The following is a 17,013-nucleotide window of genomic DNA, read 5'->3' as shown; positions in this document are numbered from 1 at the left end:
AATTATGTAGCTTATCTTATCATTATTTTATACCACAATGTATAATTTTGCACATTATTATTATACACTAGCTAGAAGGCTCCATACAGCCTCACTTACCATCAATCACCTTCAAGATAAAAGTGATTATACCCAGCCGTGAACTTGGGGCACTAATTAGTCAACACTTTTGCAATTACCGGCACGTGTTAGGGGTCGCAGAGCAAAAACACATGGTTAATACTGGAGACTATAATTTGAATAATATAGGAAAACCATATTTGTGTCTTTTCCTGTGCTTTACTCATCAGCATGCGAACTGTGGGCAGAAACTAGATGTGATGTGATCAAATGGCGAATATTGGGAGAGGACTTTGTCATCTAATTATAGCAATGGAATCTCTAAAGACTGATCAGTTTTATATAAAAAAAATCTAAGTTTTCAATAGTTAACAAAATTAACAGCTCCGTGAACAACCTTAAAATACACTAAGCTGTCAAGCAAGTAGACAGGTTAGCTTCGTTTGCCTTGCCTGACCTCTTTACTGACTGATATATTATGGATAGACAAATGGCAGTGGTCTCTACTACTAGAGGAGGATAGGCATCCCCTTATTTATACCATTTGGCCGCATCCAGCTTCTGCCAATCTTTCGCAAGTGATCACTCTACCTAGCTAGAGGGCGTTCTACTAGTAGACCATCACTCAAGAAATTGTTAACCCCAGTGGTTATTGCTTCTTCGACAGATTTACCAGTTTAACAAAAATATTCACACACGTATTCACAAACGATGCTTGCTTAAGTGAAGTATTTATTGGTTCATGTGTGACCCTATGCGTTAACGCGCATTGTGAGACCTCATAGCAATGTTTGTGAATACGGGCGTCATTCGCATGTAAAATATCACCAATGACTAAGACAATGTAAAATCTTCAAAACATCACACGTTATTTCCTCACAGTAGAAAACAAGGCAGACGTAGGCGTTGCGTAGTAGCAACTTGACCTTTGCACCTTTGCACCGAACATTGTAGAGACGAAGTCGGCAAATGAATATAGTGGAAAATTATCATTATTGCTTTTAGAGTCAAGCAAAAACGAAATACATCATCATAGCAGTTTTTGTAGCGCTCTATACTGAGACATCAAAGAAGCGAAGTTTTTATCGCTAGCTCTACTAATTGAGTGTACCTATTAGATGATAATAATATATGTGTTAATACTTCATCTACTATAAGGTATTTTAGATGCGTAGTTCCGGTATGCCGTCCCCACGACTAAGAGTCAATTTATGCAAACATCAGGCCTCTCCAACCCGTTCTGACAGCGTGGGGAGTATCGGGCAAAATCCTTTTTGGCACAAAAATACCGTCTATGTGTAGTTTTCATTTTTCTTTGTTTATTTGTATTTTGGTGTATGTTTTCGTGTCAAATAAAGATTTTCTATTTCTCCATTTGCCACTGGTACATTAGGTCATGCTCCCGCAGTGGAGATTTAGTGACCTGATATGACTAACTATGATGAGAATTCCCTTCCTTTTGAAATTGGTACTATGGATACCAGACCACGGAAATGACATACTAACACATTTTTGAAACGTTTGTAGCAAATTGTATGAAAAATGGCCCAGTATGGATGTACTTGATCTTACCTTCTAAATACTTACGGACAGTTTTGTATTATTGTTTAAATGATTAAAAAAAACCTTTAAACCAAATTGTATCAACTCCAGCGCGAGCTAAAATGGTGAATATTACGCGCTCGCGCACATTACGTGGCTTATAGTTGGGCAATAGCAAACGATTTGGGAAGTATGACGAAAAGATCTCATCGAGCGGTCAAGTAAGAAATCAGGACAAAAACTATGAATGAGTGTTTCTTAACGCTAACTGATGGTTGAAGTCCAAATGTAGTCACAAAATAAACGGGCGGTATTTGGAATCTTTGCAAAATCTTGGTTATGAATAGTAGGTACCTATTAATTTTAATATGTGGTTAATTAAAATGTTGACCGAGTCTGTCAGTCGTTTCTAGGATTGACTAGGCAAAGCCCGAAACAGATTATTTCATTTCGACGTTTGACTTTTAGGAACTTCTAGGTTTGACTTAGTCAAAGGCCGAAATTGGAATTTATTTCGGGGTTGGCCCGAAAGCCTTGGTCAAACCTTGGATAGACCAGTCATTCCGCGAAGAGACTGCATACCGACCTTTGACTATGACATAGATAAATGGGTTGCAAATGGTAGACTGAAAATCAGTAAGCTTTCTCTACCGATCAGCTATTAGTCTGAGAAATTAAGTCGGTTGTATTTTTGAGGTAGAACATTATTTTTCAGTCCCAAACTATGAAGGATAAACAAACAAGTGTTTTTGGATGGAAGTATTGTCTTTTAACGCCTGTCTTTTAATTCACAAACATTACTATGAGGTCTCACAGTGCGCGTGGACGCACAGGGTCACTCACGAACCATTCACAGAGCACTTTTCAACGCTGTGCGTTCGATTTGCTGCTTCATTTATGGAAGTGTCGTTTGTGAATACGGGCGTAAAACTTCCATGTTGGTACCATACAAAAAGTAAATGTATTTGTGCAATGACCCGGGTTTTTTGTACAGACGACAGCACATCAAGCTTCACATTGTGGCATCTTATGTTAGTTGTAACAGGAGCTATTTTGCATTGAAAATGTATAGTCTGATATGCTGTCGACTGTACAAACTGTATAACCTGGGTCCGGGAGCGCAGGACCGGTTGTTATGGAAAATTTTAGGAGAGGCTTTTGTCCAGTAAACGTCCTTCGATGGAAAAGGTATCAAGTTTATTAACATACCTGTTTAGTAAACTAAACACCTTATTCTTTTTAGGTACCACGCATAAACGGTGTGGGTGGTTTCTCTATAGGTAATATGTATTTACAAAAAAAAAGGATTTCAGTATGTGTTTTTTTTATCCACAACGAGGAAGCTCTCGGCCTGTATCTCACCTGATGGTAAGTGATGATCAGGCCGAAGGTGGAACCGTTAAACCATTGTCTGGTACCCATAGCACAAGCTTTGCTTAGTTTGGGACAAGAAGGCGCAGTCCAAGGATATTTTTTTTGTATTAGATGGATAAAAAATACTCGTACAAAATCATCATCAGTGTACCTACCATGAGTTTACGTTAGGTGTGCTCGCTAGCGAGTACGTCAAAAATCTCTAAGAAGATTTTGTTTCTTGAAAGTAGCCGCTAGGGGCGCTGCACAATATGTCATACAATTAAAGTCATTTTTTTACGCAGTCGCTAGCGAGCACACCTAACGTAAACTCATGGTAGGCACACTGCTATTGAAATTTGGTCTCCACTACAAGAATATGACCCTAAGCAATCGAAGGATTTAGCCTACACTCGTCTCACTGGCCAGATGGGTCAGAGAAGCCTAAGTAGCTCTTAAAACATCCACGGCAAGATTGGGGGTAGTCCTTCTACTGAAACCACGGCCCTATGTTAGTACATAGAAGGAAAAATTATTCTCGAGTTTTCCATGCATAGAATTAGGTACACACTACGGCACATAAAAGTAATCACTGTATCACCTTATTATGTACCTGCAATAAAGTCTATTTTAAAACAAACGTCTATAGTCTGACTGTACGTTTTCGTACCATCGCGATGCGCGCGCGCCGATGGTGTAAGCGGAAGGCAGTACGGGTGGCGGATATTTGGCAAAATCATTTGAATTTCCATTACATTTACACTGAGTTCAGACTGAGAAGATAGGAATAGTGAATCTTTTGTATTTATGAATGTTTTCAACAATATTGTTATTGAGTTTGGCCAAAATTAAAGTACACTGTTTGTGTGTTTTCTAACCTTACCAATGCTTCGAGATATCTATTACGGATCTTTTTATTACATAAATTAAACAGTACTTAATGCTTATAAAACGCAGTCGATGAAAAGCTAGATGTACCTACACCTTATTAACTCGAATTATAAAAATACTAGCTTTTGCCCGCGGCTTCACCCGCGTGAACTTTAGTTTGTCATAGATCGTCATAAATTATAGCCTATATATGTTATTCTGCGTTATAAAGAATAATACTGTAAAGTTTCATCAAAATCCGTTGAGTAGTTTTTGCGTGAAAGAGTAACAAACATCCATCCAGACATCCAAACTTTCGCATTTATAATAATTATTACATGTAGGATATAGTTATCCTAAAGTTCACACTCCGAAAACTAATACGAGTAATATGGGGTTTTTTTTGCTTGTTTGATAAAAGTTTTTCTTGAAATTTTCTAAGTTTTTAATCATGTAAAAAAGGTGACCTTTGTCATCCATCTGAATTTTAGATAAAAATAGAAGGTAGGTATATGGTCATAACCATTTAACGAGTAAATATAAAATATTCCATGCATATCTATGACTTTAAGTATTACATTTTATTATGTAAAGAATTGCCTTTGTGAGATTTTTACGCAAATAATCACGTACAGATGTTAATTGATAGAGCTGCTTACTCCATGCGTCAGAGTTGCTGAGTTAGTAACAGCTGCCGTTTTACAAAAAAATATGAGAATAAATTCTTTATATTTGATAATAACTAATAACGATAGAATATTATTAATATCTACATGCCGGGTCATAACTTCATAAGGGTCAGTAAATAAATAACAATTTATTTTATTTTTAAAAAGTGATTGCTACATAAAATTTTCAATCATTCATTTAATTTTATCAACGTTGAATTCAGAACTTGTTAAATATGTTAAAAAATAAAGGCATTTGTTAAATACTAGCGGCCGCCCACGACTTAGTACGCTTGGATCCCGTTTTACCCCCTTAGTGGTGGAGTTTCGTAAAATCCTTTCTTAGCGGATGCCTACGTCATAACATCTACCTGCATGCCAAATTTCAGCCCGATCCGTCCAGTGGTTTGGCCTGTACGTTGATAGATCACTATGTCAGTCAGTCAGTCACCTTTAAGTTATATACGAGATTTAGATAATCGTAGTACTCACTTATTTTAGAACGTTGAAAATAAGTACCATATTATGTAGGTATATGTATTGTTAAAGGCAAAAAAACGTAGAGTTACGTATTAAATTTTGACTAACTTTAAGGTGACGATACCGTAAAAAATATCTACCTAGTAACTTAAAGAACATGTTCTATTAATTTAACCGTCATTGGCTGAGTTGTACCATCTAACTTTAACCGTAACTATAACGATAACCAATGTATTTTGTATGGAGTTTGACAGATTTTTAAAATTAAAGTAAGATGGTGCAACCAGCCATAGAAGGATTGTCATCTCAACTAAGGTCAAGCACATAACCTGTTGAACAAATAGTTTAAATATTCATTATCTTAAGGTCCAATGTCTTTCGAAACTTGTACCGATCTCCAGTCACGTGTTGACAGTAAGCCTGTTTTAAAATGTTGAAATGACAGGTTACTTACTATAGTTTTAAAAGAATAATCAAAAGTAAACTTTTCTGAGCGTTGCGGGAGGTGCCTGGTTGCAGGGTAGGATCGGTCATTGTAGAAGTAACAGTGGCGTGACTACAGGGTGGCAGAGCTGGCAAAATTCCAAGGACCCGAGGGGGCCCCGGGCCCCAAGAAAGAAACCGATTCGAAAATGATAGTTGATAGTACCCATTCTTGAGCCCCCCTCCCCGATAATCAGGCTAGTCAGGGGACAGGGCCCTTAATGAATTGTCACGGGCCTAGGATGGATGGTATAATTACGCCACTTGTGGAAGTCCTTAGGGGAGGCCTTTGTCCAGCAGTGGACGTCATTTAGCTTTCAATGATTTTATATTCCTGATGTCATAAGAAGTCGAACCTTAACTTCGAACTCCTTATAATCTTCTGATTAATTTCGTTGCGGGTCCAATGCCAGTTTAACTTTCCCGGGACAAACTTGACCTTCACTGGTTGGGTTTTTATTGGCGGTCAAGCTGTAGATCCTGGCTACACAGGAGTTGCAGAAGTGGGGACGAGAGGTGGGAACAGTCCCGTGATGTCGTAAGAGCCGACAAAAGGACATGCAAACATATTCAGCCTCCCGTACTCGCGTGGCCAGCTAGCGTGGGGAGTGTAGGACAAATCCTCCATTTGCCTCTAGGTCATGATCATTGCAGACAAAAAAGTCCTAACAGTAAGTTTATTAAGGAAGGACTGGAAGTTTTCAAGTTAAGAAGGTAGATTTTTAATCACTAACAACTAAAATGTAGAGTTTAACTCTATTAAAGATCCTGGGTTTGATAACTTTAGTTCGAACATTTTATGTAATTTTTCACATTTGTTAGTTCGTTATGATTGAATGTTATTATTTAACTTGTGTATCGTATAGTAGTTGTGAATAAACTTGAAACACGTGATTGATTCTGTAGGCTTTTAACTAGATGCTATCAGCAAGTCAAATTAATTAAATTATGATAATGTAAATAAATACCGGTTTGATGTTTATGATCAAATCTGATTAAGTTCGAAATATTTTAATAATTAAGTATCTGAGTCTGACCCTACAGTCTCTGTCATGTTTTTCACTTAAAAGCAGTTTGATTGTTAAAATTTTTCTTTCATACACCTGTCCTGAAACTTTAACCAAATAGGCCCAATAAGTCGAGCCTTTCATAAAGTGATGCGCTACTATGTGACAGATAATTTTATTACATAGCACTGGACCTCAAAGAAAAAGGTTCGGTTAGAAAATCTTTTATATCTTCAAAAGTGCCTGTCGATTTATGAAATAAAACATACTGGAAAAACTACGCATATTTTTTATTTAAAAAAAGCTTGAATTAATCAGTATTTATTTTACAAAGCTAAGTCAGGCACTTTTGAAGATATTGAAGATTTTCTAACCGACTCCTTTTCTTTGCGGTCCAGTTTAATTACTAAGTATATGCCTATAGAGTTACTGGCATTAGCTTTATTTTAAGGCAGTTAAATTCAAACCACTTTCCGCAGTAGGCTCTACATACTGCCTATAATATTATGTACTGCCGCTACTTACATAACGTTGTCATATTACCTCAACTTCATAATTTTATGATCTTAATTCTGGGGCACGATTATAAAATTACGAGTATGAATGTCGTTGTGCATTTGCTGTGTGAAAAATGTGAAAACTGTATTTTAGTTTTTATTTTCTTTTTTAGTTTCCGAATACTATCTGCACTATGATCGATTGAATCAGTTAATAAAATACCTACTTTCAAGACTTTTCTGAAAGAAAAAATAGACGACGTACCTACCTACTATCAAAAGATGACAACTGAAAAAATATAAAAATCTATTAATTGACTTACTTGATTTTAAAACTCAGCCTCTAAAACTCACAAGCATCAAACCACACACAAACGCACTTCACTAAACACAACACAATCAAAATTCGCGCCAAAATTACAAAATGCGCGAGCTCGTGCTCAGCGCGTTCAAATAACACTGAACTTGCGCGAACGCAGCCTTCTTGTCTTGCCTTCGGGTTATGCCGAAGGAATTTCGACCTTATTGCATTGTCTTACCGCGTAATGGTTAAAGGTCATGCAGTCAATTAATAAAATTGCCAATCGAATCTAACATTTTCTTTTGCGTGTTTTCCAACTGCCTTGAGTTGGAAGATGGGCCTTTTACAGTAGCGGCGTAAGGGGGGGGCGGTGGGGGCGGTCCGCCCCGGGTGCCAAGCATCAGGGGGTGACACAAGTCGCGCAGATTAGTACTCACTGGCATATTTGCATGGCAAATCTGCGATACGGGGGGGGGACGATTGTCTTTCAATCTTGGAATCGGTAGGTAACCCCAAAATCCTGGGGGGTACCAAGGGGTGCCTTAGGACTTGTGACGGAGGGGGGGGGGGGGGAGGGGGGGTGATCGCCCCGGGTGCCAGCCCATGCTACGCCGCCACTGGCCTTTTAGCATGCGGTTGGATCAATTTGCTTTCCTATCTAGGTAGAGAACGAGAGTAAGTTAGAGTAGAGCTAGCTCATTTCCATTTTAGGGATTCATATTTAAAGGGTTGACCACCGGAAGGCTGTCTCTAGCCCGATTGTCTGATTAATAATATGATCTATCATAGGCATATCTTAAGCGTCTACAATAGATATGGAGCTGAAATTTTCATAGAATGTTTCTATAATCGCCATAAAAAATTGAAATAATAAACGTTATACAGTATACAGTACTTATTATTATTCTGTGGTTATACCAAAATTAAAATAAAGGGCTCCGGGTACTAAACCCTTCGTATGTGAATAGACTCCCATTAGGCCGATTTTTATTTTAGCCAGCAGACCTATTATACAAACCGTTCCGTCTGCTCGTTTGCCTCCTGTCACATAAAAAAAATCCTATTTATAATCTATTTTTAGGCCTGTCTCAGGCACAGAGATGCCGAGTTCGATTTCCAGAGGGGACAAAAATATCTGCACACTTTGACGGTAGAGCTTACTCGTATTCTTCGGATGAGATGCAGGCCAAAAGCTTTCTCGTTGTAAATTAAAAAAAAGATTTTGTGTGTCCAACCTAATAACTGAATCCAAGACCCCCGATTAAAATAATCTCTCTCTACCCATATCTATCAAGATCAGGGTTTCCCAAAATATGGATGAACATTGAGTGAGCCCTGCCTGTAGAACGACACACCACCCTACCCATCCAACTGCTGGGCAGCGGGCAAAATTTTCTATAAGTGGGTCCCGAGTTAGGGAACTTGTATTAGATGAGTCGTAGCCCAGACAACTTTGGGAACCACTGATCTAGATAGTTCCATCATATTATATCGATTTTGAAGATCCCATCCTTCTGTCAATTTGGCCATTATTACTTAATGTTGAATAACTTTGGTTGTCATTAAAATCTAATTAAATTCCAATCAAAATTACGTGTTCTTGTATGAATACGTGACTCTTGGTATATTCGACTTTGCTCTCGTTTTTATTGCTCTTAATCAACACTAATTAGCTTATTATTGAAAAGGTAGGTAGTTGTGTGTTTTTCCTGGTAAACAACAGGTGACTCTAAGGTGAAAAACAAGTGTAGGTACTAAGTAAGTGAAGCGTTGGTAGGGCAAAAAAAAGAATGAGACAAATATAGGCTCCTAAGAGCATTTGAGGATTTGCAAGTTCTAATTTAATTAGTCTAAACAAATAAAGATAATTTTGATTTTGATTTTGATTTTGATTGATAAAAACAACCTAAATCTAACTACTTATTCATTAAGAATAAAAATAATATGCATTTTTATCTTCTTCCTTCATCCTCTGAGAGAGAGACAATAGTATGTTAGTTGTCTTGTAACATACTAGGTAATTTGAAAATTATAAATAACTTGAAAAAATGTGCCAGTGTCTAAGTAGCTAAGTTGGAAGAATAGTCGCCCGGCAAGCGGAAGGTCGTGGGTTCAATTCCCGCCTTAGGCAGTTCGATTTTGTCAAGTTATTTATAATTTTCAAATTAGTTTGAGATGCTAAAAATTAAATAATTAACATACTAGTTATAACAACTTAAAAATAATGTAGAGACTGGTGGATTTCTTGGTGGGAGAGAATGAAGTATCCTCTTTAGCAGTTATGTTTTAAAATATTTTGTAATACCTAGCTTTATTAACATCACTTCAAGATCTTTCAAGGAGTTGCGTGAGCTCCAGCAAAATGCTACGTCACAATTTAACTAACTCAACGAGAGCGTACTATTATCATCTATCTTCTTCTTTAAATCATTAAAACAAAACGAAAACAACTTATTAATAGTTAATTGTACTTGACTCTCTGTATGCAAACCACACACGGAGCCTAGTAAAAAAAAAATGTAGAGACACCTTTCAAACGCAATTTAGCTGATTAAATCTAGTTGACTTACCTAACTGATTAAATATTAAATTTATTTTATGTCCAAGAGTTAATTAATTTAATAGAGGAATCCTTTTAAAAAATAAATTGAATATTTCATAGAGCCCTATTAATTATTGAGTAAATATGGTTGACTGCCATCTGTCGTTGATATTGCAAACTAAAATGTATGAAACTTGAAACCTGCAACTGATTCTTGCACAAGCAGGCTAATTGTGTTGTGAGTTTACGCTATATGTGTTGTATGCTAGATGGCGCTGTTTCGACTTAAGAGTTTGTTCATAGATGGCAGCACTAATTCTGTAGTCATAAGTACCAAATTTTTTTAATTCGATATTTAACTTTGTATGTACTAATCACTAGGGAATTTATTAAATCAGTGGCCTAATTTATTATTATTTGATTAATTCCTATGTAATTGTGGTGAATACCCGAAAGCTATGATAAATTATGTCATATCCATCGCCAACGTCCATACCATGTTGAAAACACCGGTTCTCGTCCGATCACCGAAGTTAAGCAACATCGGGCGCGGTCAGTACTTGGATGGGTGACCGCCTGGGAACACCGCGTGTTGTTGGCTTTTTGCCATTTTTTTCCGTATGAAAATCTTCATCTCCTAGTTGAGACATTTTTATTTTATCTCTATCATGATTACTTAAATTTTTCCATAGAAAATTTATAGTAGAGTCGCGTTCATCTCGTAAAAAAACACCACACAATAGAAGATTTAATGGAAGTGTAATGTGTATGTAGGTCGTAATGATGGTTAACTTTGGCCTTTTGCTACAAAATAATCCCAAGAAAACAACATTTGTATGGAATTTGCATGTAATTGAATAATTAAAGTCATCTGTCATGACTTACAAAATGTGCGTAATTGATACAATTATAAAAGTAGTAAGTAATAGTTGGATAATGATGGAAAATTGTATACAAATGAACTGTTAATAAGAATGAGTAAAATCATGACATTGTCATACTTTACATTGTATCCTTCGATCAACAATAACTATCAACTAGATAGCGCAAAAATTACGTCTCGGGAAGACCGCACTTGAGAAGTGAATTATTTTATCGTAGGTATAATCTCTTTTTTCATCTGACTTCGATTCAATTTAATATTTCATGGTCTTTAAAACTCCCATTGTACATACATCATAGTTACATCCCGCTAACTGTGAGTTGGCGTTAATTAAATAAGAACTCACTTCTCAAGTGCGCTGTAATTTCGCGGGACGTATTTTTTGCGCTGAACCCAATGATATATTATATAAAAACAATGATATTCTATAATATCATTGGCTGAACCGATATCTACTCGTAGTTGGTATTATTGATAGAAGATTGTTACTAAAGTAACAATTAGGGAATTCATTTTATATCTTGAAATGCTATCGGCGCCGCGCCGCACTATGGAGCGAAATTGGGATTTATGGACATAGCGATTTTTTTCACAATTTCTATTTGAAAAAAATACCTATCGATTGGTTACGTTATTCTGATGAATAAATGCTGCACAAGTTTTTCTCTAAAACCAATAGTTTGACTGGAAAAAAATATTTTCCATTTTCGTTGTATGGAATGAAACATAAAGTGGTCGATTTCGACTAAGCCTTGACAGATCTTGCTTTGAAACTACTTGAGCCTTGTTCTATGGCTTGTTGACTGTAATCCTACGCTATCAGCGCGCATCCAAAGTTGCCCGTTCACAAGTTATGAGGTTCTGAAAAATTAAAAAAAAGTAAGTAAAAGTGACTTTTTTTTGGAATATCTTTAAAGATTTAACAAAAATATAAAGATTTTATACGTTAATAATGTAAATTAACCTTAAATTACTGCTAAAAACACATTTTAATAAACTTAAAAGGAATTAAATCAGCGATTTTTTTTTCACAATTTCTGTTTAAATAAAATACCTATCGATAGGGTATGTTATTCTGATGAATAAATATTACGAACGTTTTTCTCTAAAACCAATAGTTTGGCTGGAAAAAAATATTTTCCATTTTCGTTGTATGGAATGAAACATAAAGTGGTCGATTTCGACTAAGCCTTGACAGATTTTGCTTTGAAACTACTTGAGCCTTGTTCTATGGCTTGTTGACTATAATCCTAGACTAACAACGCGCGCACAAAGTTGCCCGTTCAGAAGTTATGAGGTTCCGAAAAATGAAAAGTAAAGTAAGTAAAATTTACTTTTCTTTAGATAAGACGACAAGAGAAAGGTTAATTACATTACTAAAGTATATAATTTTCATGTTTTAATTGAATCTTTAAAGATTTGTACCCAAAAAAAGATACTTTTACTTACTTTAATTTTCATTTTTTGGAACCTCATAACTTCTGAACGGGCAACTTTGGGTGCGCGCTGTTAGTGCAGGATTATAGTCAACAAGACATAGAACAAGGCTCAAGTAGTTTCAAAGCAAAATCGGTTAAGGCTTAGTCGAAATCGACCACTTTATGTTTCATTCCATACAACGAAAATGGAAAATATTTTTTTCCAGCCAAACTATTGGTTTTAGAGAAAAACGTTCGTAATATTTATTCATCAGAATAACATACCCTATCGATAGGTATTTTATTTAAACAGAAATTGTGAAAAAAAAATCGTTGATTTAATTCCTTTTAAGTTTATTAAAATGTGTTTTTAGCAGTAATTTAAGGTTAATTTACATTATTAACGTATAAAATCTTTATATTTTTATTAAATCTTTAAAGATATTCCAAAAAAAAGTCACTTTTACTTACTTTTTTTTAATTTTTCAGAACCTCATAACTTGTGAACGGGCATCTTTGGATGCGCGCTGATAGCGTAGGATTACAGTCAACAAGCCATAGAACAAGGCTCAAGTAGTTTCAAAGCAAGATCTGTCAAGGCTTAGTCGAAATCGACCACTTTATGTTTCATTCCATACAACGAAAATGGAAAATATTTTTTTCCAGTCAAACTATTGGTTTTAGAGAAAAACTTGTGCAGCATTTATTCATCAGAATAACGTAACCTATCGATAGGTATTTTTTTCAAATAGAAATTGTGAAAAAAATCGCTATGTCCATAAATCGCAATTTCGCTCCATAGTGCGCCGTGGCGGTACCACGGGCCACGTTGTAGTTAGTGTCAATGCATTGAAATGCCATATTTAGTACACTAGCTTTCCGCCCGCGGCTTCGCCCGCGTGGAATTTTGTCTGTCACAGAAAAACTTTATCGCGCGCGTCCCTGTTTCAAAAACCGGGATAAAAACTATCCTATGTTCTTTCCCGGGACTCAAACTATCTCTATGCCAAATTTCATCAAAATCGGTTGCGAGGTTTAAGCGGGAAAGCGTAACAGACAGACAGACAGACAGACAGACAGAGTTACTTTCGCATTTATAATATTAATATAGTTGGGATTGCCAATATACTTATTACACGCGAGAGTTTATTCATTGAATGTTTATTGAATGTTTGTTACTACTTCGTATCGATGGATTTATAATTAAACTTTTGCTTGTAGGATAGAAAAGTAGATACTTTGTATTACTATATCTCTTTTTTAAAGGGGAAAAATGCATTGAATACCATACCTATCCTGCGGGGACAGGGTAGGTTATGTGGAGCTCACCAAGTCAGAAGGACGAGGCATACCCACTAAAAAGACCCCGGTGCCCCGTCACTCGCCATAAGTGGGAGGAAACTGTGAGTTTCCGGACAAAGCCTTCTCTACTAACCCCTCCCGGCGATTGCCCGCCTGCACGGCGGGCCCTACAAGCCCCCCAGGACGGGGGGCGACGTTATACTATACCTGCCACAACTAATGTGCAAAACAGAAGTGTCCTATCCTGAAAATGAAAACTAAAATTTTATACTCCAAAGAGTTAACTTACTTGCCTGCGCGGCTTCACCCACGTCAAATTTAGTTTGTCACAGATCGTCATAAATTATAGCCTATATTATTATGTTATAAACAATAATACTGTAAAGTTTCATCAAAATCCGTTCAGTAGTTTTTGCGTGAAAGAGTAACAAACATCCAGACATCCAAACTTTCGCATTTATAATATTAGTAGGATATAGAATCTCAAATATCGCATACCATAAAGCTAAAGCATAGACAATCATGTCAAGAGACTTGCGGAAGCATGGGCGGCCATTGCGAAAAATAATTACATAACGCTGACCCGATCTTTGGTAGTTTACACTTCGGTATGAAGATGGTATGCAGTTATGTGAAGAATTGTTGGTGCTGACTCATACTTTCATGTCACTATTGACTATTGACTGCTTGACACCAAAAGTCAATAATTTTAAAGTATTAAGTTATGCATGGGATGTGGGACAAGGTGGACCGACGACCTGATAAAGGCAGGAAGGCGCTGGATGCAGGCCGCTACCAACCGTGCGATGTGGAAGTCATTGGGGGAGGCCTGTGTTCAGCAGTGGACGTCCTGTGGCTGGAAATGCGTTACGTTGATAATGATGAAGTTGTGCCTTGCGACTTTTAAAAACTTAAATCCTTGTAATTTTGCGAGAAATGGGTCAATAAGCCCCAAATTTGAAGTATTTTCATCGATAAAATTGTCCATTGCCCTTAAAGTTTGATCACTACATGCCCGGACACACTGTACCTATATGGGTCATTCCATAAAAATCTGTATAATTTCGACGTCATTTTGTCCTAAACTTTTTTAAGATGCTTTTGAATACTTTATTAGTGTAAATTATAGTTTATTTATTAATTATGTCTAAAAGGGCCAGTCACTTTATGCTTTATTTTAGGATAAATTATAATTTTTCAATTTTTTCATACTACACTACTCTTATATGACTTTTAATAAAGTATAAAACTTTAACCTTAACATTTATAGATAAGTTAATATACTTAATGTAGTTGTTTTGTTATTATCGCTGTATAAAAAACGTCATTCCCTAACTACTAACTTAGTCCCTTGTGCCATTTAAAGCTAGGGCCTGACGGTCTAGGGACTGACGATTTGGAGTAAAACTTAACACAAATGCAGATTAACATTATATTATAAGATGCTTAATACAATGTGCTGAAAATAGCCGAAAATCCACACGTAAATACTATTAAATTATATACAATTTCCTATTGTAATCAATAAAGCTACTCAACTAGGGACTGACGAAGTGACTGGATCAACACATGTTTCCACAACAACTGGCACGTTTGCACTTATTCAAAAAACGGCTGCCGCAAACCCAATATGGTCTGAGGATAACTTCGTATCGTACTTTAAACTCAACTAAATGTCATTCGCTCTAAATACATATTAAAGCGCAAAATTATAAAATCAGTGCGTGGCGAGGGAATGACGCTAAAAGCTGTAGACACTTTTTCAACTTAATAAAATCAATTAATTGTTTATTGAAACCGCAAAATATTAATAGAATTTGGTTTAATGTACGTTTAAATAGATTATTCGTTAATTAAAACAAAGGATCAAGTTGATGTTTCTATAAATATGGGTTCCAAAATACAAACTTTTGGAGTACGGACCTGCCTAGGGAATGACGTTTTGGGTCATTTAAAAGGAATTTAAGATATTTTAAAAACAGTTTTGGAAATTATAAATGGGTGATGAATATAACACATTGCGAGCTGTTATTTAAAAATTTTGGAATAAAATATTAACAAATATTCCATGTGAAATGTGGCGCTGACTAAGAGTTGACATATTTTTGTGGAATGACCCATATACTCGTATCTCCAGTTTAGACCTTTGTTTTTGCTTTATAACTAAGTTTCTTTCAAATTTTGGGTTTTCACCCTATTTATTCAATAAATATTACCTATTATTTCTTTTGTTTGTTCAATTCTAAAAATCATTGACATGTCAATCTATCACTGTCTAAAGTAACAACTTATTAAACTTGACATTAGGTACTAAGCCTACTGTAAATAATAGTTCAAGGGTATAATTTAAAATCCAAATGAAATTCATAATACATAATTACTAGTAAATTAAGTAAGTTTAAGTTTATCTAGAATGTGCAGAGGTTGTGACTCTCGTATAATATGTACCTATAGACACACTAGTCAATTGACTTACTTTTTTAAAAGTTGCCAAAACGCGGCTCTCCTACACATTTAGGCTGAGTTGCACCATTTAACTTTAACAATAACTATAACGATAACCGGTGTTTTTGTATGGAGTTTGACAGATTTTGAGGTTTGTCAAAGTTAAAATAAGATGTTGCAACCCAGCCTTAGATAGCAAAGACAATTATGACGTCACTTTTTTATTTAATCTACATAATTATAAATACTTACTTAAATAAAATTAAATAAAACTAACTGGGTTTTAGGGATATAATATGTTTTTAGCTGTGCCTTGAGATCTTATCTTGACCACAGAACTTAAATTATCTTGGTCTCAAAAAAGTTTTCCCGCCAAATCATTTTTCTTCAAGGCACCTAGCAAAGGCATCAAGTCATAATGCCTAAATCAACCTGCGTTCAAATTATACAGCCAGACGAATTATCATCGTGTATTATCGAATAATAAACAATGGATGTTATGGCGGGGCGGTCGCGTTCCAAAACTGTACTAGAGAAAGGGGTCTCATTCGTGACGTCACTGCCATACGGCATAGACTGAGCATTCTAATAGATATGACTCAATGAAATTAAATGAAATAGGCCTAGGTAATTCAGTATTTCAGTACATAGGCCCTTTCCAGGGCACTTATACACGTCCCAAATATAGCTTGCCCTACCACCACTTTGGGACAACATACGGGTTGGTGCTGAGAAGAAGTGGCGGAAGAAACTCAGTCACCTTTGTCAATGAACATGATAAATAAGATTTAAAAAGGTAGAGGCACAGAAAAATCCTACCACCATTAGTGCAAGCCAGAAAAACTTTAAGGCCAATGTATTCATTTAGTTTTGAGTTACATGTATTAAAATAAGGCTGTTTGTTTCTATAATAAAAATAAATTAATAAATTCATAATTAATCAGGCGTTAATAGCCCATCAGTGTCGGTGTCGAACTGCCTACACGAGAGTCGCTGTTCCATCCCCGTCGATCGTCGAACTTTTGTAATGAATTGACTCCTAAGATTGTCTAAAATGTTAACTTAAGAACGATAAATTATACACTTTTGTAAACATAAATTCGAAAAGTCAACGTCCATGTTTGTTGGAAAACTTGGAAATGAAGAACGTTTTCGGCGCCAT

General features: G+C 36.0%; 1 protein-coding gene and 1 non-coding gene across 2 annotated transcripts in view; one reads left to right on the top strand and one right to left on the bottom strand.

The window, feature by feature from the left end:
* LOC135083781 (ABC transporter G family member 20) overlaps positions 1-7,432 on the bottom strand; it is a 98,288-nt gene extending 90,856 nt beyond the window's left edge. Inside the window, exon 1 of the mRNA XM_063978531.1 lies at positions 7,284-7,432. The gene's annotated coding sequence lies outside the window, so the exon portion shown is untranslated. The remainder of the gene's footprint in view (positions 1-7,283) is intronic.
* Positions 7,433-10,285: 2,853 nt separating this feature from the next.
* LOC135083998 (5S ribosomal RNA) lies at positions 10,286-10,404 on the top strand. The gene has a single exon (XR_010259748.1). It is a non-coding gene; the product is annotated as a 5S ribosomal RNA (ribosomal RNA).
* The last annotated feature ends 6,609 nt before the right edge of the window (positions 10,405-17,013 follow it).

This window comes from Ostrinia nubilalis, chromosome 24 (genome assembly GCF_963855985.1).
Source record: "Ostrinia nubilalis chromosome 24, ilOstNubi1.1, whole genome shotgun sequence".
NCBI classification, from domain to species: Eukaryota; Metazoa; Arthropoda; class Insecta; order Lepidoptera; family Crambidae; genus Ostrinia; species Ostrinia nubilalis.
Note: the sequence above shows the minus strand (reverse complement) of the source record. Positions and strands in the feature narration are given on the sequence as shown.